The sequence below is a fragment of the Oreochromis niloticus genome, linkage group LG11 (genome assembly GCF_001858045.2).
Source record: "Oreochromis niloticus isolate F11D_XX linkage group LG11, O_niloticus_UMD_NMBU, whole genome shotgun sequence".
NCBI lineage: Eukaryota > Metazoa > Chordata > Actinopteri > Cichliformes > Cichlidae > Oreochromis > Oreochromis niloticus.
The window spans coordinates 17,256,818-17,277,192 of NC_031976.2; the positions used below are offsets into that span (position 1 = coordinate 17,256,818).

General features: G+C 39.6%; 1 long non-coding RNA gene and 2 pseudogenes across 1 annotated transcript; 2 read left to right on the forward strand and 1 right to left on the reverse strand.

Moving 5' to 3' along the window:
* Nucleotides 1–77: 77 nt before the first annotated feature.
* LOC112848260 (uncharacterized) lies at nucleotides 78–2,321 on the reverse strand. Its single transcript, XR_003222284.1, has 3 exons — nucleotides 1,479–2,321; nucleotides 789–1,004; nucleotides 78–587 (listed from the first exon to the last, which is right to left on the reverse strand). It is a non-coding gene; the product is annotated as an uncharacterized LOC112848260 (long non-coding RNA).
* Nucleotides 2,322–7,506: 5,185 nt separating this feature from the next.
* Nucleotides 7,507–8,638, forward strand: LOC100704117 (trypsin-3-like; annotated as a pseudogene).
* A 2,895-nt stretch (nucleotides 8,639–11,533) lies between these two features.
* On the forward strand, nucleotides 11,534–14,502 carry LOC109204392 (hyaluronan synthase 1-like; annotated as a pseudogene).
* The last annotated feature ends 5,873 nt before the right edge of the window (nucleotides 14,503–20,375 follow it).

A 20,375-nucleotide genomic window follows, 5' to 3' on the forward strand; every position in this document is an offset into this window, starting at 1 on the left:
AACTTCCATATTGTTAAACATTTAGTTGTTTTTTCTGAATATTGTGTATGTTGGAAAAGTGACAGAAATGCTGGACACTATTTGTAAATGGTTTTATTAAAGAACATTTTAAATGTTTCCTTGTGGTTAAATGTTAATATTTAAATCCATGCCAGTTGCTGTATATTATGAACAATATTATATTCAATTTAGCAAGAGGGAAAGGAAACACTACTAACATTAAAAAATGAAGGAAAAACAGAAGGGCTGGAGCACTCAAGTAAGTCCAAAGGTTTTATTAGGTGCAAAAAAAGGAAAGAAACTAACGTTTCGACACCGTGTGTGTCTTCATCAGAGTAACTCTGACAAATGTCATTACAAACTGAAGTTCAGTTGGTATCTAAAACCCAGCTATGTCCTTCAGGGCCAAATACAGTTCTGTGGCCGATTCCCAGTCTTGTGGCTGCTGCAGTGTGTTTTGTTGTACAGCCTGTTGTAAATATTCCCCAATGTTTGGATCACCACACAATCCAACCAGTAGCCCCTCCTCGGGAAACGCATCCAGTTCCCTCTCCTCAACAGCAAATCCACAGTCTCTTGAACCATATCTGCAAAATGAAAATAGAACAGTGAAGGATTTTTTGCTGACAATATGGAACTATATAAATCAACGCATGCAGTGACATGTTATAAACTGCTCTATCATACTTATGTGTAAAATTATGAATATATATTAACCAACTTAAGCAATAACAACACCTTGCATTTAGTTTGATGCAAAAGGTTAATTTTGTTAAGAACTCAAATACCTGTGAGGCAAGAGAGAGTTTGTTTGGAATCCCCCCTGGACACGATGCAAGTCTTCTTGGCCGGATCCTGTGTTTGTTCCAGAGGTCTTTGCATTCATCCAGGTCTTTCTGTAGAACCCCTGTGAAGCAGAATCTCAGCAAGCATTGGCGTTCGTGGCTTCCACTGAAGTTTCCAGAGTCTCTTAGGTCTCCAAAAAGTCCATCCAAAACTGAGACCTGGGTATATAATTAATATTTAAGAATCAATTTAGCTTTGTTCTTGGTCATTTTATAGGGTTTGTTACATTTTGGTCCCATTTAAAACATGCCACAAATGGATGTCAAACAAAGTAATGCATATTAGTTTTCCATAAATATTGTAGCGACCCTGCAGTAATGTTCTTGTTAAAAATGCTGTATTCTTTTCACTCTGTTCTGTGTGTTGATTGTGAGGAGTGGAGAGTTTGGTCTGAGTTTTTCATTTTGTATTGGCGTCGTTAAATCTAGGCAAGCATGCTCATTTCGGCACAACAGCTGACAATGACCATTTTGAGTTCCTGCAATAAAGTGACGGCTGTTAACGTCTATCTCATCCAACTTTTCAACACGTCCAGCAGGACGCTACTCTATTTTCTTAAATGCATGTAAAAAAAACAACAATCTGATCAGCTTTCACTGTAGCTTACACCTACCAGACACAAATGTACCCACCTTCCTCTTCTGAAATAAGACCACCATGACTCGATGCGCTGATTCCCAGTAGATGATCCGTAACTGTGGCTTGACGATCCAGCATAATAGTCCGTGTGCGCGTGACGGAGGGTACACTGTATTGCTGCCATAGTCCCATTCTCAGTCCCGAAGTCTGTTCGTAATCTCATTGGTATCACACCAAGACTCTTTACACAGTTTATATAATTGTGAGCTATAACAGCCGGGTTGTTGTTTGTTGCTCCACACACAAGCCACATCAGTCTTCTTGAAAAGCCATCTATACATCCTGACAGGGTTTCAGTTTATCATAGCCATCTACATGCCATATGTAATTGGGCCCCATGGAGTGATACGTGCGTCTTGTGAACCTCCTTCGAGTTCTCAAAGCGATTCCTTGAGGATTTAGTTGTCTCAACAGCCTCATAACTACATCACGCTTGACACGCAGCTTGTGTTTTTGTTTGAGAACTTGCCACATGGTCCGATATCCAAACAATTGTCCTGGTCCTCGAAGCTCGGACAAAATGGCACGCCTCACCTCAGGAAGTGGAGAATAGTTGCCTCGTCTGTACAGTCCAGATTCTTTTAAATGTAGTTTCAGTGTACGCATACTAATTGAAATGTCATGATTACACTTGAGCATATCCAGTATCACCTCGTATGTATGTCCTGAATCAAAAATATTCTCGAATAGTGACAGCTATGTTTGGGTCACCGCTAATGTTCATGTTTGAAAATAATGCGCTACAGGCAGAGTAACTTCCGGTTCCAAAGACGAACAGCGCGGACATCCAATCAGTGATGTCTCCTGTTGCCGACTGGTACCTACCCTTTCCGGTTTTCTTAACGTAATTGTGCTTCTCAATTTGTTTTTGTGATTCTCAATTTGTTTTTGCGCTTTTCAATTTGTTGTTGCGCTTTTCAATTTGTTTTGCGTTTTTCAATTTGTTTTTGCTTTTAGTGAATTTGTTTTTGCGCTTTTCAATTTGTTGTGCGGTTTGTGATTTGTTTTTGCGCTTTTCAATTTGTTTTTGCGTTTAGTGAATTTGTTTTTGCGCTTTTCAATTTGTTTTTGCGCTTTTCAATTTGTTGTTGCGCTTTTCAATTTGTTGTTGCGCTTTTCAATTTGTTTTGCGTTTTTCAATTTGTTTTGCGTTTTTCAATTTGTTTTTGCGTTTAGTGAATTTGTTTTTGCGCTTTTCAATTTGTTTTTGCGTTTAGTGAATTTGTTTTTGCGCTTTTCAATTTGTTTTTGCGCTTTTCAATTTGTTGTTGCGCTTTTCAATTTGTTGTGCGTTTTGTGATTTGTTTTTGTGGTTTGCACTTCAGGGCCACCGTACCTTCTTGTTGTCTTTATAATAAAACATAACTTACTTGCTCTTATAAGAGCCACAGTGGAGGGGCCAGAGAGCCACATGTGGCTTTAGAGCCACAGGTTGATGATCCCTCGCCTAGGTGCTGTGGAATATTCAATTTTCTACATGTAGGTGGCAACCTATCAAAAAGCATACTCAAAATAGCACTTGAAATTAATGTGAAAGCAAACACATATTTATTTTCTGAGACAGCTACATTGATACTAATCAACATATATAATTAAAAACAAAATCATTGAGACAAAAATAATTTCGGTATACATGAATCATTTCACATGTAACTCATAGTTTTCCACAGAAAAAAATAAAAACTTTAGCCTACCTTGTGTACGTTTCTGGTAGCATCAGAAATATCGACCTTTCCGCTGACTAAATTGGTTTACTAAAATGTACGGAAACACACAAAACATTCTTAAAAATAAATACACAGCAAGCCTAAAAAAGTGGACAGTCTTCTATAAAAGTGCATAACTCCACAGCTGCTGAAACTCACTACCACAGACATTGGTGTTATAGCGTAGGCCGTAAGAATTAAAATCGTTATATCTCAGAAACCGTAGCAGCACAAATGATAATTTTACCTGCACAAATCAGCACAAACAAAGCACTAACTGCCTTTACGTTTCAAGTGGGTGGGGGGTCAGCTTCACTCTGCTGTGCCAAGGTAGGTGTCACCGACAAAATTTGTTCCCCCTGCGTCGCGAGCATTGGGAACGGAGTGCAGATCCAGTTTACTCCGCCTCCATTACAGACAATTAATCGTGGAGGTGAAAAAGTGAAAAATGGGTGTCGTTACATTACCATTCAGTTTGAGGGTTACAACAGAAAATTATATATTTATTGTTCTCATCGGAGAACGGGATTATTTTAACAAACGTAGTACATTTTGCCTGATAATTATTTTTATCCTCCTGTAACTTTACTGTATAAAGAGCGAAAACCTCCAAAGTTTAAGGAGCAGTTAGTCGTTATAAGAAGTGTTTGTGAACTAAAAATCAAGAATGTGGGATACTGTTTGTCCGTGATTTGGAGAGCGCAGCATGTGCTCCCGACGCAGGGGAAACAAATTCTGTCGGGGATCCGAACGACAGCTGTTGTGCAGGTGAAGCCAAAGGCAAGATATGCTTCATCATATGTTCTAGTCTTTGGCTTGGAAGGAAGTTGGTTTGGAAGCATATTTGGTGATGCTTCAGCCTCTGCTCTGCGTTTGTGTGGGAGCCCCGTCAAAAAACCTGTCCATTATGATAACAGTGTCCAAGCAATTTTTCTTTTTAAATTCAACACTGTTGTGATACTTCTCATCAAAGCTATAGATATTTTAATAACTGCCGTGTTTCTCAGTAGCACAAATTATCCTATAAATTTTCAGTAGAGGGAATGAAGTTGTTTTCTGCATTCATGTTTTGATAATGAAATGAGAAGTAGGTCAACATTATCAGTGGAAAAGCAATAAAGCCAAAAATGTTTTAATGATGCAAATAATGTTGACAGAAATATTCACAGTAGTAATGTGTAAATCCCCGAGTCATTTCATGGGGGAACATAAGTGTGAAGTACTAATGACATACTGCAGCTTCCAGCGTCACTGTAATACACCCAGTATTTTGCTTTTGAGTGCAAAACAGTGTGACCTTGCAACTTTTCGAAACTCTAAAAAGGAATGTGTAAATCCCCGAGTCATTTCATGGGGGAACATAAGTGTTGAAACTTCTACACCTCCGTTACACTGCCATAAAGTCACAAGCAGTGGGAATCTGCTGTGTCTTGCAACTTCAAAGGTTTGTTGATCTTATTGCGGCGCTGACTGGAAATCAAACCCGCGTCTCACTTGTGCGGAGAGGTCAGGAATTTAGTTTTTCAAGTCAAAACTGCCAACCGTTTTTGCTCATAAGGGTAGGAAATGTTATTTTTTTTCCACGAATAAACCACACACAGGGAAAAAAGCTGCACCTCAGTAACCCAAACCACTTCCTTACATTTGTCCCTACTTTAAACCGCAGTCCCCCTCAGCAGACCTAGTGAATATGAATACTCAACCTCAGCTCTGTCTGACAGAAAACAAGCATGGCACTGCATAAGTCATACAGATCATACAGAAGTTTTTATGCTTTCCATATAATCTAAGCAAGCATTAGAGTAGCAAATACGGAAGGAAGGAAGAAGGGTTAGGGTTAAGAAGAACAGAAGATACAGGTTGGAGGAGGAGTGAAGCAGACTATGTGAGTGTCTCATAGCAATAACAGGGTGAAGAACTTGCCTGTGCTGGATGGGAATGCGTTATATTTTAACCTTAAGTGTATAATCACAGGGTTTGGGTAAATGGGCCCTAACATTTCAGTGTTTTCTTGTCTAGTGCTGATAAACACCTACGCTCACACATGAGTAACAGAGGTTTGTGTTTTTCAGTATATCTCTATTGTGAAATTATGACTCAGCAATAATTTAGCAGTGTTGGCTTGATATTTTTCTTTAATATTTTAAACCGGAGAGATTAAAATGATTCACTGATTTCCCAAGGTACCAGACAGACTGTGTATCAAGGGCTTAATACTCCAGCAGCACTTGTAGTTGTGTCTCTTGATGGAAGTAGGTGAAGTTGTGCCAGAAATTTTACTCTGTACAATATCAAGACAGGATTACTTTACAGGTCATTTTCTGGATTTATTTCTTTAATTTTCGGCGTGTTAGTAGATATTACTAAAAAGAACCAATGCAAGAAATACTTTCGAGGTCAAAAGGCGACATTTCAGTCCTTCTTCTTCTTTTCTTCTTCCTTTTTCTGCTCCCTTTAGGGGCCATCCGCCCACATTACACCCGATCCCTAGAATCTTTCTCTGTCCACCAACCTTCTGCATGTCCTCCTTCACTACCAACATTGGGGTCATTATTCAATAAAAGTTGTGCATTACACATTCCTTATACTTTTCTTAAAAGTAATGGAAATTGTTGCTTAATTACTCCCCAGAGAAAGTTACTTGGTAAACTACCTATTAGATTACTTTTACCTTCTGTATTCTGTAACATGACCTGAAATGCATTGTCACATAATAACCAGTCGCACAAGCCAAACACAAATCTGTTTTCTAATGAGGACACACCTTTGATCTTTATTGGGGTCTATGTGTGACCACAAAACTGCCAAAAAAAAAAAAAGTTGAAAAGCAGCTCAAAGAGACTTCAAAGCGATTGTCACTGTGGAAACGTCCATTTCACCCTCTACACCACAGACTTCAGTCACTGCACAGAGACCTGCCATCTTCAGAAGTTTTCTGATGACTCTGCAGTGGTTGGGTGCATCAGCAGGGATGATGAAACAGAGTACCGGCCTGTGGTCGACTCCTTTGTCACGTGGTGTGAGAAGAATCATCTGCAGCTCAACATGGCAAAGACCAAGGAATTGATCTTGGACTTCAGGAAGACCAGGAAACACTGGACCCCTGTTTCAATCCAGGGGTCAATGTTGACATTGCGGATGACTATAAATACCTCGGGTTATACATTGACAATAAACTGGACTGGGCTAAAAACACCACAGCACTTTACAGGAAGGGCCAGAGTTGTCTCTATTTTTTGAGGCGAGTGAGGTCCTTCAACATCTGCCGGACAGTGCTAAGGATTTTCTACGAGTCTGTTGTGGCCAGTGCGATCCTCTATGCTATTGCATGCTGGGGGAGCAGGCTGAGGGTCGCAGATGCCAACAGACTCAATAAACTGATCAGTAAGGCCAGTAATGTTGTGGGATGGAGCTGGACTCCCTTAAGGTGGTGTTGGAGAGGCGGATGTTGTCCAAGATAAGACAATGTTGGATAATACCTCCCACCCACTCCATGACATGCCGGTCAGTCACAGGAGCACGTTCAGTGAGTGACTGAGATTTCTTACTTAGTGTACTGTCTGTCTTTGTTACTGTTTGTACTGGAGCACTGTAACCAAAATAATTTCCCCTAGGGATCAATAAAGTATTCTGATTCTGATTCTGATGCAATACCACTACTAATATCACTACCATCTTGTAAACCTTCCCTTTCTTCCCTTTTCTGCTGTCATTCAGTCACAATCACGCCTGAGACTCATCTCCAGGCAGCAATTTTCTGAAGCTGAAATTCTACCTTAAATGAAAAAGGATAACATTTATAGGTTAAATATTGCCACCTTAGTTCTCTTTAAATGCATTTTTGCTGTCTTTGTGCTGAAAAATGGTACGAGAGCATCTGTAACCACATGAGTTTCACCCACATGCACAGTCATAACTTCCATTGACGTCACTCTGTGGGTCACTTGAAGGCAGTGCATGTCATGTAAAGTAATGAATTTTATGATAAACTTGCAATAAAAGTATAATGTCACATGACTGTTCTGTGAAGAAAATGTATTGAGGCAAAAGTGAGCTTTAAACAAGAATATGCAGACTGTAAGCATGGCACTCAAATTGTTTCCTAATCCAAGTTATGTAGTAACTTGTTATTGAACTGCTGTTTTTCCTCCTATATAGTTTACATCAAGCACAGCATCACTGGGGAAATGTAACACATGTTAGTGTCTGAGGCGTGCCTCCGGTGGCCTTGAGAAAAGACAGATAAGAGGGACTGAAATACCTGAAACCAGGAGAATTAGGGTACATTGATCTGCCAGCGAGAAAAACAGAAGGCATGCAGCTTTTCCTTCTCCTGATTCTCTCTGGAGGGGCAGGTATAAAATCTAATTTATAGATTCAGATGATGGGCACTCAAGTGCCACCAGTGATTAAGGATAGGACGCCAATCCACTGATAAAATAATTAATTTTATTTTGCGACTTATTTACTTATTTACAGGTGTGCTGAAAGGAGATAACAAGATTGTTGGAGGATATGAGTGTCCCAAGAACTCTGTGCCCTACCAAGTGTCACTCTTCACTGGGTACAACTTCTGTGGGGGGTTCTTATCTCTGATGAGTGGGTGCTCTCTGCTGCACACTGCAAACCAAAGTAAGGCACACAATCACCATCAAGCCTGAATGCAAGCAGCTTTAAACTTTAAAATGTCTTTTTTTAGTGTAGAAACAAACTCTCAAAGTGGGCTTGGTTCTTTCAGCTCAAATCTAGAAATTCGTCTGGGGGAACACGACATCTGGGAACCTGACGGGACTGAACAGCACATCATGTCTGCTGAGTTTATTCGCCACCCTGACTACGATTCCCGCACACAGGACAGCGACATCATGCTGATCAAACTGAGTCGACCTGCCGCTCTGAACAGCTACGTGCGTCCTGCTGTGCTTCCTTCAAGGTGTGCCAGGTCTCAGGATGGGGGAATCTTCGTCCCAGCGATGAGGGCTGTAAGTTAAACTGTGCTATACGGCCTGTCTGTGTTAGATTGCTTGAACAGGCAGTCAACTCAGGTATTTTTAAAGATATTGATCTGTTTGTGTCTTTGCAGCAAGATACCCAGATACCCTGCAGTGCCTGGAGGTCCCTCTCCTGAGTGATGACACCTGCTTTAATGCATATCCTTTCCAAATTACTGAAAACATGATCTGTGCTGGATATCTGGAGGGAGGGAAGGACTCCTGCCAGGTAACATCAAAACAGGAAATGTTTATGCACCATGATAAAAAAGATGAACCACTGAAAAATCATTTATTTTAATTCCAGGGTGACTCTGGGGGCCCATTGATGTGTGACGGAGAGCTCCAGGGAGTTGTGTCGTGGGGGCACGGCTGTGCACAGAGGAACAAGCCCGGGGTGCACACAAAGTTTGCAATTATGTTTCCTGGATTAAGAACACAATGGCATCTGGATGAACAGAAAAGATTCATGCCAGCTGGTTAACTTTAGTAAAGTCATCTACATGATGTGTGGTGTGTACATACATGTCTGTTTGTGCGTCATTTGAAGTTTCTAAAAAGAGAACACGTGTCTGCCTTGTGCTTAATATTTTCCCACACACGCGAGTTCTCTTTTAGACCTTACCTTGCAGTAAAGTGACAGGCAATGTGCTAAAATAAGTGTGTACAAAGTATTTGGCTTTGAAAAGCCCACTTGTGTGTAATTCAAACTTTAGTATGTAAGACTGTAAATCAAGATGTCACGCAGGAATTTTATACAGTGTGTGACACATGTAGCAGCCTCCCATGCCATCACAGCATTTGCAGTTACAAGCCCTGACTCAAAATGGCTTTACAATGAATCGGCACACAAGTTTCACGCTCAGGGATGTCTTAGTAGTTAAGGAGCAAACCGAGCACTTAAAGTCAGGCAACAAAAAATCACAAAGAGCAAAATATGCTGCCACACTCCTCTCTGTGGGTTGAAACTGTGAAGCATGTTGCACATAGGGCGACTCTCCATAATCACTGATTATAGTAGAGTGCTGCTGCAAATGTGGTACAGTCAGTTTCATGATGTATCGGTTTAGCGTTAATGTTAACCAATCAACTAAAGAAGTAAGCATCTGTCACAGCAGCACAGCACCAGGTGCACACATGGGAATGCTCGATTAGAAAATCCTGAAATGATTTAAGTGGATTTTGGTTTCCTGGGTGTGGCGCAGAGCAGCTGAGTGAGTCACCAGGCACTTGCTTGACCACCACATAAAGACCGGGACCTAACAAAGTTTCTGAGGACTTTTATCCTCCTCATAGCCTCCCTACTAAAACAAAAAACCAAATGCTGTACGGCATGTGGAGGCTGACATGTTTTTTAGAAAACATGATCCTGGCCAAGATGTTTATTCTGGCAACACAGCTGTCTGTGTTTTGAATCCATCTGGAATTCCACAAACCATGTTTATGAGCTACTTAGAGGTTATGGCAGGTTGGTAAAGGCATCTTCATCCATCTGCAGTGCGCTTTAGAGGACACTTTCTTGACGTGACCACAACTAATGCAGTTTAACCATCAGTAACTGTAAGGATTAGTCAGGCATATGATAGAAGAAACCAGTTTAGCCATGATCTTTTCATATAAACTCAGTTATGAAAGGGATGGGAAGCAAAGGAAAAAACTGAGGAGCTGAGTGGAATAAAAGTAACATGTGAAAAGCTTTCATGAACACTAAATGTGTGCATCTTAATATATAATAACAAAACATTTAATAGAGACGATAAATTGAACTGATAAAACCATAAAAACACAGCTTAATGTATACACTGATATCAGAAATCAGTATCATATGAGACATTGGCACACAGCTGGACTTCAGGAGAAGTTTAAATCGGGAGCATTGTTTGAAGAAGTTTCTGTTTGAACCAATAAATCTGCAGCACATTGTTGGAAAGATTCAAAACATAACCACTAAGTCAAGCCTGTTCACCACCCCATAGCACGCATGGGCTCCCTGCGTGACATCAACTTCCCCGTGGCTGCTATTTGAGCATATTGATGGCTATGGCCAGCTCAGAGGGTGTGGACCATCATCAGTGGTCAACAGAGTTCCCTTAAAGAAACTCTCCAGGGATGTGATCATGTTTAAATCAAGAGTTGTAGGCAGCTGTGGAGTAAATCATCTGGGAGAGTTTTCTTCTTCAGAGAGAGCAGACAAGCTTTGTTTTCAGTTGTGACACCAGCACCGAACACACACACACACACACACACACACACACACACACACACACACAGTCTGCCCACTCCTTCAAACGCTATCCTTGACCCCTGTCATCACATTTTTAGCCCTCCAGTCAGAGATGTGCGGAGGAGTCGAGGCAGCAGCATTTACCAAAATTAGACATCCTCACCTTGGAGCCTCATTTTCAGAGGAGGTCAATATGTTGCAAATCTTCATCATTTGTAGTCTTGTTAAAGCCCAACAGCAGCTGTATTTTATGATCCCATATGCTGTTTTCTTTCCTTTGTTTGTTTTGTTTTTTAGTATTTTGGGTTCTTTTAATATGAAAACATAGCGCAATGTAACCGGTATCATATACATTTTTTTTTAAATCACAGCCTCGACCTTTTTTTTTTTTTTTAACTTGGCTTGTGGAGTTTCAGAAAAGAGCCACAAGAGGGCAACATCTAACTGTGAACAAAACCTAAATTGAGCGAAACTCCTGCACACACGGTCACAATAGCTTCTGTAAAACATAAAAACTTAATAAGGGTTTTCAGCTTCAGTACTTACAGCTTCGAACAGCCTGATATGGTTCTTACACTGTTAGTGGATGGAAAGCTTACATCTGCACGCTACAAATCATTGTAAGATCAATTGTCACTGTAACTGGCATTAAGTTCGGTCTCACTGATAGACTTTGACTGTTTACATTTATCAGTTGATTGTCATTAACAAAAAAACGGGTAGAGATTTGTCATACTTATAACACGTATGACACATTAACAATAAAAAAGAGTTAAATACATATTTTAAAAAACAACAACAATAAGCAAACAGATAAATAATGTTCGGGACTCCGCGACCAGCCTTTAACAACGTCGGCTCCTGTGAAAAGCCCCTATAATGGGAAGCTTGGGAACTCCCTTCTTTACAGCAAACGGCAGACTGGTCGGAGGTCACTCTCTACACATCTCCATGGTAAAGAAAGAAAACAAAACAGCTGTATGAAATCTGCACAGTGATGCCCTCATGTTAAATGGACCACCGCCTTGCTCCTGACGCACGACTGACTCAGCGAGGTTGCGTGAGCGTGAAAATATAGGAGGTCCCCCCTCCTCTCCTAAAACGAGTACACTTTAAAACTCATGCATTTCAAACCAAGTTCTGAGACAAGGAGAACTCCTGGTGGATATCACATAATTCTACATGCAGCCAGTGTTAACATCAGGTAGGGTTAAAAATGTGTGCTTTCATTATTTTATTCATGCTCTTATTATTATAAATTGTTTTAGCCTATTAACACATGGCTAAAATTCATTATTATTATTATTATTATTATTATTATTATTATTGTTATTATTGTTATTATTATTATTATATTATCAACTTTTCTAAACTGCTAATGACTGTGTATTATTATTATTATTATTATCATTAGTAGTAGTAGTAGTAGTAGTATTATTATTATTATTATTATTATTTGTTTTTGGTTGGAAATTACAATAACATTTGACCTAAGGGGTTTAATAATAGTATATAGTATTATCCTATATTGAAATTTTTATATATAAAATAGAATTAGATACACCAAAATTAAAAAAATAAAATATGATCAGTTAATTTTTCGTATGCTTTCGCTCAGTAGGGCACAGTTCTTATGATAACACCTAGGATTGTCAGCCATGATAACTTGATCACTGGTTAATACCGTGGAATTATAGATAAATTCTGTGGTGTATTTTTTTCCCCTGACTGTAGTTTGATAATGAGTCCCACAAGCATTTTGCAAAAAACATATATTTTCACTTAATTCTTTTTCTCCCAGTCTGAGTGTCTGTGTATATTCCAATGGCTAAATTTAATAGTATGACAAAGAGATCTGCTCAGAAAACTTTCAGTCTTTAACAGATTTTTGTCATGTGCTGCTAAACAGAAAACATCTTTCACTGCAATGTGTAGACATTTTGATTGACAAGCTGTCCTGACTCTATTTAAAGTTTTACTGATATGTGTTGTCTGTATCTCCTTAGGTGAAATAAATGGAGCTAAAACCTTTATTGAAGAAGCTGGGTTCAATAATCCGCGCCATCCTCACTTTTGTCTTTGCTTTGGCCGTCCTGGGTGTGATGGTGTGGGCCTACGTTCAGGGCTATCAGCTGCTGTCGTCCATGTATGGAATCATTTCCTTTGGCATTTATGGACTCCTACTCTCACTCCATGTGTTGGTCCAGAGCTTGTTTGCCTTTGTTGAGCACCAGCGAATGAAATCTCGAACAAAACCATGCTCCTATACCAAAACAATCGGCTTCACTATATCGGCTTACCAGGAGGACCCTGTTTATCTCAGAGAGTGCTTAAACTCAGTCAGGGCCCTCAAGTATCCCCTGAGCTGCTGCGCATCATCATGGTGATAGATGGGAATTCAGATGATGACCAGTATATGATGGACATGTTCAAAGAGGTGTTTGCAGACCAGGATCCGGGCTACTATGTATGGAATAACAACTATCATACCTGGGATCCCACCCAGGTCCAACATGATGAAGAAATTGGCTCAGCAATGGAAGGGGATGCTGATTATGTGGTAGGAGAGGATCCACAGAGAAAAGAAGTAGAGCGCCTGATCCAGACCAAGAGATGTGTGTGCATCATGCAGAAGTGGGGAGGCAAGCGGGAGGTGATGTACACAGCATTTAAAGCCCTGGGGCCATCGGTTGATTACATACAGGTATCTACTTTTACTTAAGTGTTTCCTTTCTTATTCTTTTATGAAAATAAAAATGAAATGTTTCCAATTTTCAATGACGTTATGTCTCATTTTTCAGGTGTGTGATTCAGATACTAAGCTGGACCCTTTGGCCACAGTGGAATTGTGCAAGGTATTGGAGAGTAACCCCAAGTATGGGGCTGTAGGAGGGGATGTGATGATACTCAACCTTAAAGACTCTTACATCAGCTTCATGAGCAGTCTCAGGTACTGGATGGCTTTCAATATCGAAAGGTCCTGCCAGTCCTTCTTCAACTGTGTGTCCTGCATTAGTGGCCCTTTAGGTAAGGGGATTTTTTTTGTTTGTTTGTTTTGCAAAATATTATTATATTAAAGGCTTAAAAGCGTTGATGTAACTCATTGTAACCAACATCTTTTGAATTTGTCATTTCTTGTACTTGTTCATGCAGGTCTGTATAGAAATGATATCCTTCAGCAGTTTCTGGAGTCGTGGTACAATCAGAAGTTTCTGGGAACTCATTGTACATTTGGTGACGACAGACATCTCACCAACCGTATGCTGAGCATGGGATATGCCACTAAGTATGTATTTTCTAGATATTATTAGGCACAAAAATTACATAATAGGGCTCAACAAAGCTCAGTAGCTACAATAATGATTCTACAACATCAAACAAGCAGGTTCTAAAGGTCTGTTTTTTTACCCTTTTCCTTCAGATACACTGCTCGCTCAAAATGCTACACAGAAACACCCGCTCAGTTCCTTCGCTGGCTCAACCAACAGACTCGCTGGACAAAATCTTACTTCCGGGAGTGGCTCTACAATGCAATGTGGTGGCACAAGCACCATCTCTGGATGACCTATGAGTCCATCGTGTCAGGTATTTTCCCCTTCTTTGTCACGGCCACCATAATCCAGCTGTTTTGGACAGGCACTCTGTGGGACATCCTCTGGGTTCTGTGCTGCATCCAGCTTATCGGGCTGGTGAAAGCAGCCTATGCCTGCATCCTGCGGAGAAACATGGTGATGGTGTTTATGTCACTTTACTCAGCTCTCTACATGACCAGTTTGCTGCCTGCTAAGTACTTTGCCATTCTCACGATGAACAAAAGCAGCTGGGGAACATCAGGCAGGCGTAAGATTGTTGGTAACTATATTCCACTCCTTCCCCTGTCGGTGTGGGCTGCAATTTTATTAAGTGGACTCGGTTACACCATCTACAAAGAGAGCAAAGAGGACTGGTCAACTGAGGCTAAAAAATGGAAACTAGATTTCTTATTTATGGCTGTGTAGCCTATGTATGCTACTGGGTTCTTATGATGTTCCTCTATTTTGTGTGGTTCCACAGAGCATGTAGAAAGCGTTCTGGAAGTTACAACGTGAGCGTATAAAGCTGGGCATACACTGTGCGATTTTTTTCAGTCGCGTTATTCAGCTCCTGCTCAAACTGTACGATTGAATCGCAGGGGTTAGAAGTTTGTAGGTCACGATGCAGGGTTTCACACTATACGCCCCGATGCTCTGATGCGACCTAAGTGCTCACACTGTGCGTCCATAACATGAAGTGATAACATGAAGCTTATAACACAAAATCTGTCTCTCGCTCTCTGTCTTTCACTCACACAGACACACACACCACCACCATCAACTTTTCTAAATTGCTAATGACACACATTGACCAGTCAGCTGTAATTGAGCAGCAATGTCCATCCAACTATTTTCACGGCTGTTGTGGTCGTGATAACTTTGTGAGGCCACATCGAAAAGGCTCAGATGAGCTTGCCAAAGTTGGGTATCCATCGCTTGTGTCCAGATCACACGCTGCACTGCTACGCTACTCTGTCATTTTCACTTCAGTTTCTGTGTTTGTGCGTGCAGAGTGTGAGAGGTTGCGCGAAATCTGCTCGTGGCACTGCTTCAACAGCACAATACCCTCACAAGGCGTGACAGGATTTCAAACAGGTTTGATTTTCTTGCGACCATATGATTGCTGATCGTGAGCTGGTCGTGTTAGTCGTGTTAATCGCCTGTCATTTACTACATGATGCACGACACACGATTAAGGCGAAATTTGGGCCGATCCCCAAAACTGAAAATTCGTCTCAATATGGGGCCAAAAATCACACAGTGTATCCTCAGCTTAAGTCTGAAGAGCAAAAGTAATTTATTGAAATTCAAACCTCATGTGTGTATTTATTTTGTGTCACATTATTGAAGGACAGGGATGTTCTACAACGCTGCTAAAGAAATAAAATGGTAACTCAAAAAAAAAGAACAGTACTGTTTATAAGATTGGAGACTGAAGAAGTCTCTTGGATGTGAACGTTATCTGAACGCTACGTCCAGATGAACAGAATCAACTTTTGGAGAAAAAAGAGTAGAATCAAAGAAAAAGAATCAGTGAAAAACATGCAAATCAGAGTGAAAATAATAAAATATGAAAAATTTCTATATAGAGACAAACAATTTATTTATATGGAGATGGTGTTACGTATTCTTTTTTAAATTACACTGAGATGTTTTGTTGTCTCAGGTTCTCTTTGTCAGATGTTAATGGAGGAGATGGGTTTGCATAATATTTATTTCTGATATCTGTACATATATATATATATATATATATATACACACATAAACAGAATTGTGTTTCTTTGAATGTTTGTGTATGTCTATGCTGATAATTTAATTTAACTTTAATTTGACCAACACAAGTCCAGAGGTGTGTAAGGTTTCTACAGCATTGTTGGTTTCATTGCACTGGATCCTGGATGCAACTTTCTGCAGCACTGCAAGCTTACTTGAAAATAAATGTTATAATATACTGCAGTATGAAATTAAAACTGTTAAATTACTGCAGGATGAATCAAGAAGGACTTGATTAAATAATGTATCACATTGTTTGCTGTATCGAGAAAAGTGAAGTTGGGATGTACTTTGTACAGTGCACTTTATTCAATGCTTTATTGGAGAGAAAATTTGAGAAAACATATATATTTTTTATGAATCATCTTAGCAATTGTTTGTAATGGCTGGAATTTTTAGGAAAATGTGAAAAAGAAATGACGAAATAAATTTGTTTTATAATGGACACTTTTGTCTTGTGTTAAATCATGTTACCAATGGAAAACTATAGAAATGCTGACTTGGTAAATCAAAGAAACGTGGATATAAAGTTACATAACACAAGAACATTTCCAACATTCCCACATAATTCACAAAGCACCAAACCAAAGTCTTCAAACATCTGTGCTGGAAATGCATGAATCCAGGGTGCGACTATAGGGGACAAAAATCAGTCATTCACACAGTGACAGATTATGGTGCAAAGTACATTTAGGACTATAAATCAAACAAAGTTTTTCCAAATATGGCTAGGTAGTATATATATTTTTTCATAGATTCATTCCTGGACTGGAAATTAGATTAGCAGTGTACAGTACAAGTCTGGAAACACCCCTTGTTTCTTTATATTTTGCTTCCAAGGAGACAGTCTTTACTGTATTTCCTGTCTTTTTTCCTCTGTTCAGAGGTTACACCAAACACCTTCATGCAACAACACTACAGCTGTACTTTTCCAGTTATTTATAGTAACATTTCCCTACCGCACAGTCCCTGTCCCACCTCCTCCCTGAACCCTGTGCAGCATTCTTCCTTATTCTTCCTTATTTAAATTCCATCTTTTTATCTTTGTCAGTCGCTTCCTTTTCACGAATTCCAGAGTGATCCTACAGACCACCAACAAACACAAATGGTCATGAACAGAACTAGACCAAAAATTAATTTAAAATAAAGTAGCCAATGTCCAAAGAAAAGCACTGAAATACCTTCAGAAAGCCTGGAGACCTATTGCTTAAGACCACTTTAAAAATTACAAGAAGGTATTCAAAAAAGCGGTTAGCAAAGAAAAAGTGGGAGAGGCAAAGTACTGGAAGGCTAAGTGTATGGCAAAGAGAGAGGTAACAAAAGAAAAGAAAGGCTTATAGTGAGTTGTTTGTGAGGCTGGAAACTGAGGAAGGAGAACAGGGCTTGTATCAGATGGCTAGGCAGAGATATGGAGCTGGAAAGTGAACAGGTGTATCAGTAAGATGCAAGGATTAGATGTAGTGAAAGTAGATGAGAAAATACAGTAAAAACTACTCAAAATGGATTTTAATTAATCTCTGCACCTATTTTCCAAATATTAAGAAATGAAGGGTGGCTCAAGACCTTTGCACAGCACCGTAAACACTGACGTAAACACAAACTCAGAGGTGAAACTCGTTAAAACGAATTGAACAAAAGGTGTGTAGCTGTGATAAAGTAGCTATTCATGGGTTGTTTGACACTTTTAAAAATCCAGCCTATGTTTAGGAATGAATGACATTACAGGCTTTATCCTCAAAGGAAGGGAAGTTTTATTTGCATGACATTGTAAATTTTAGTGGTAAAGTTAGTTAGAATTGCTTTATTGCTCCTCATATCCCATGAAAATAACAAAATGTTTATTCATGGGGCTTAAAATGTTCAAATAAATCAATATTCTTTTTAAATAGTATTACATAAGTTTTTGTTTTTTAAGACATTGCGCTTAGATAGACTAGCAGTATGTAAGAGCGTGACCTGCTCCTCACCCACTCTAAGATAGCTGCCGAAGGCTCCAGCCCTGCCAATGTAGAAGGACAGATGGATGGATAACTTTATGGCATTATATCTGTTTATTTACAATGCAGAAACATTCCTCTATACCACTTAGTCCCTATATTATCCAGTCTACTCTTGATTCCAGCATTTCAAGAATTATATAACTTGAGAACTTCATTCTCAAGTTATATAATTCAGTCAAACTGACAAATTGACAGATGACTTGTTTTACATAACATTCAGGGCAGGATACAGTACCTGTTTATTCTTTTTAAAGAACATGAGGATTGTGACCTGTCACTCAGTTCTGAAGTGGGGAACTATCCTATTGATGATCAACACTTGGGATGAATTAAACAGGCGATTCTTTGTGTTTAGTAGAAGAGAATCATCATAAAGGTAGGTGTTTCTCCTTGTACAAATATGAAAACGCTACTGACAAATCAACACACAAATAGCATTATTAATATTTGTGTCAGGTACACCTTTATCACTGTGTGCATTCTGATGGTGGGTGTAGATAAGTGGGATTCTCTTTACGCAACCACTCATGTACACAGTGAACTACATGAACAAATTTATCATATTAAAATACAGCAATATAATAAGAAAGATTTGTAACAGAGAACTTGGGGCCACACCACATTACATAGTTTCACTTTAAAGTGATTAAAAGAAGGTGTTCACTAAAAGGAACTGACAAATCTCTGTTACTATCTGAGAGGCAGGAGGAAAAAAATAAATCAAAAGTGACCCATTCATTGCCTGTGTGGGTGATTAGAGTGGAAAGCCTGTGATAAGAAATGCACAGGATAATGTGGGAGGAATCATGTACAGTAGTTTCAAGTTCAACAGATACTTGATATTATTTTCTCTGGCAATATTATCTCCACAAACAAAATTTTGGGACATTGAATCTTTGGAAAAAGATGGTGTCCTATGTTGCAAACTCTAGGACCACACAGATGTTGTCTTTTAAATAATTTTTAGTTCAGGGTAATTTTATCATTTTATCATGAGACCTTCTGGAAATATCCTGACTCATGTCTGGCTAACTACAAACCAATGAGATTACAATAATAATGAGTGGACTCAGGTGACTTAGTCCTAAATAGTATCATTAATTCTCGAAGAAGAGCTGCTTTTGTAAAAGAAACAATTTGTAAGATTTTTAACGGAAAACATTCAAAAATGAACTCAGTGGGAAGATATAGTAATAGTAACAGCTTCTGTGTTGCTTTGTATATTTATTAAACAAAATAGATTAAAAAAAAATTAAAGTTAGTATGCTAACTAAGCCTGTCCACATTTTATTCACCACTTAGTCCTTATAGCATCAAGTCTGCTCTTGATTCCAGCATTAATGAAGAAGACAAATTACAGTGTAGCTCTGCCCAGAGATAATACTTTTATTTTATACATCTTGGATTCTAACCTCTTGTAAGTCATGCAGAAGGGCAGGCGGCCATTGAATTGAACAGTAACATCTGACACATGCTAAGCAACCAGGGAGAACTGGTAAGCTAGCATTCATTTTTATCTAATAGCCCTTTTCCACTAGTACCTACTCAGGTCAGCTTGGCACAGTTTAACTCTATTTTTAGGGTTTTCTATTAGGCGATTATACCTGGTACGTTTTTAGTATCTACATGGCTGGGGTTCCAAGTGATCCAAATGTGACGTCAATGGACTGCTTGCCACCAACTGGCTGTTCAGTGACGTCACTCGATAAATCATGAGATAAAAATCTGAACTGCCACTTTTGAAACCTGTCAACAAAGGAAATGGCTGCACAAAACACAACAGCACGTTCCCTGAGTCTGACAAAAAGCCACAGACCAAAGCAGCTGGTAGACCATCGACTCGCCATCCTCCTTTGTTGTGGCATTCGAGTCGCATACAAATGATGTCACGGGACCTTAGGCTGCATTGCTACGTTTTTCCACGGACATTAGTGGTAAAAACTGAAACCGAGTGGAGTCGAGTTGAGCGGAGTAGATACTAGTTGAAAAGCGCTGTAAGTATAGCCCCAGCCTCTTGCCTCTTGATACACTGGGCCTGGCTGTGTAACATTCTAGCTCCACGATTGGCCACAGGAGCTGATCACTAATGATGATGCTAACAGGTGCCCCATTTCAGAGGTGCCATAGTGGATTTCAGCTCTGTGTAGTTTCGAATATGGCCTAATTTTCACATCATAGTGTGCAGAGCACATAAGGAGGGAAGGATGAGCACTAATGAATAGCAATGAAAATCTGGTCAACTTAAAAAATAAAAGACCGCATGTAGACTAAACGCTCCACTTCTGTTTGGTTTGAAGCTATCTCACGGAGAGAATAAAACTGTGTCAGAGATTTGACGTCAAAGAAACGCACCTGGTGTATTGCCAGGATATTTCAGTAGATGCTATCCAGGACCAGTGGTCGCAGACTAAAGCATTTTCTCACGTTCGGTAAATGTGTCTAGCGATCCCACTGCATTAGTCATTAGAGTTTGTGAAGATATGGTGGTCTCCAGCCAATGTGGGAATTAGAGCTGTGAGGTGATTTACTGGAGGAAATCAGTTTTAGTTTGGCTTGAGTTTTAATGAGTCAGAGAAAGGAGAAGGAGAGAAAGAAGTGTAGAAGCATGACGAAGCCAAACATCA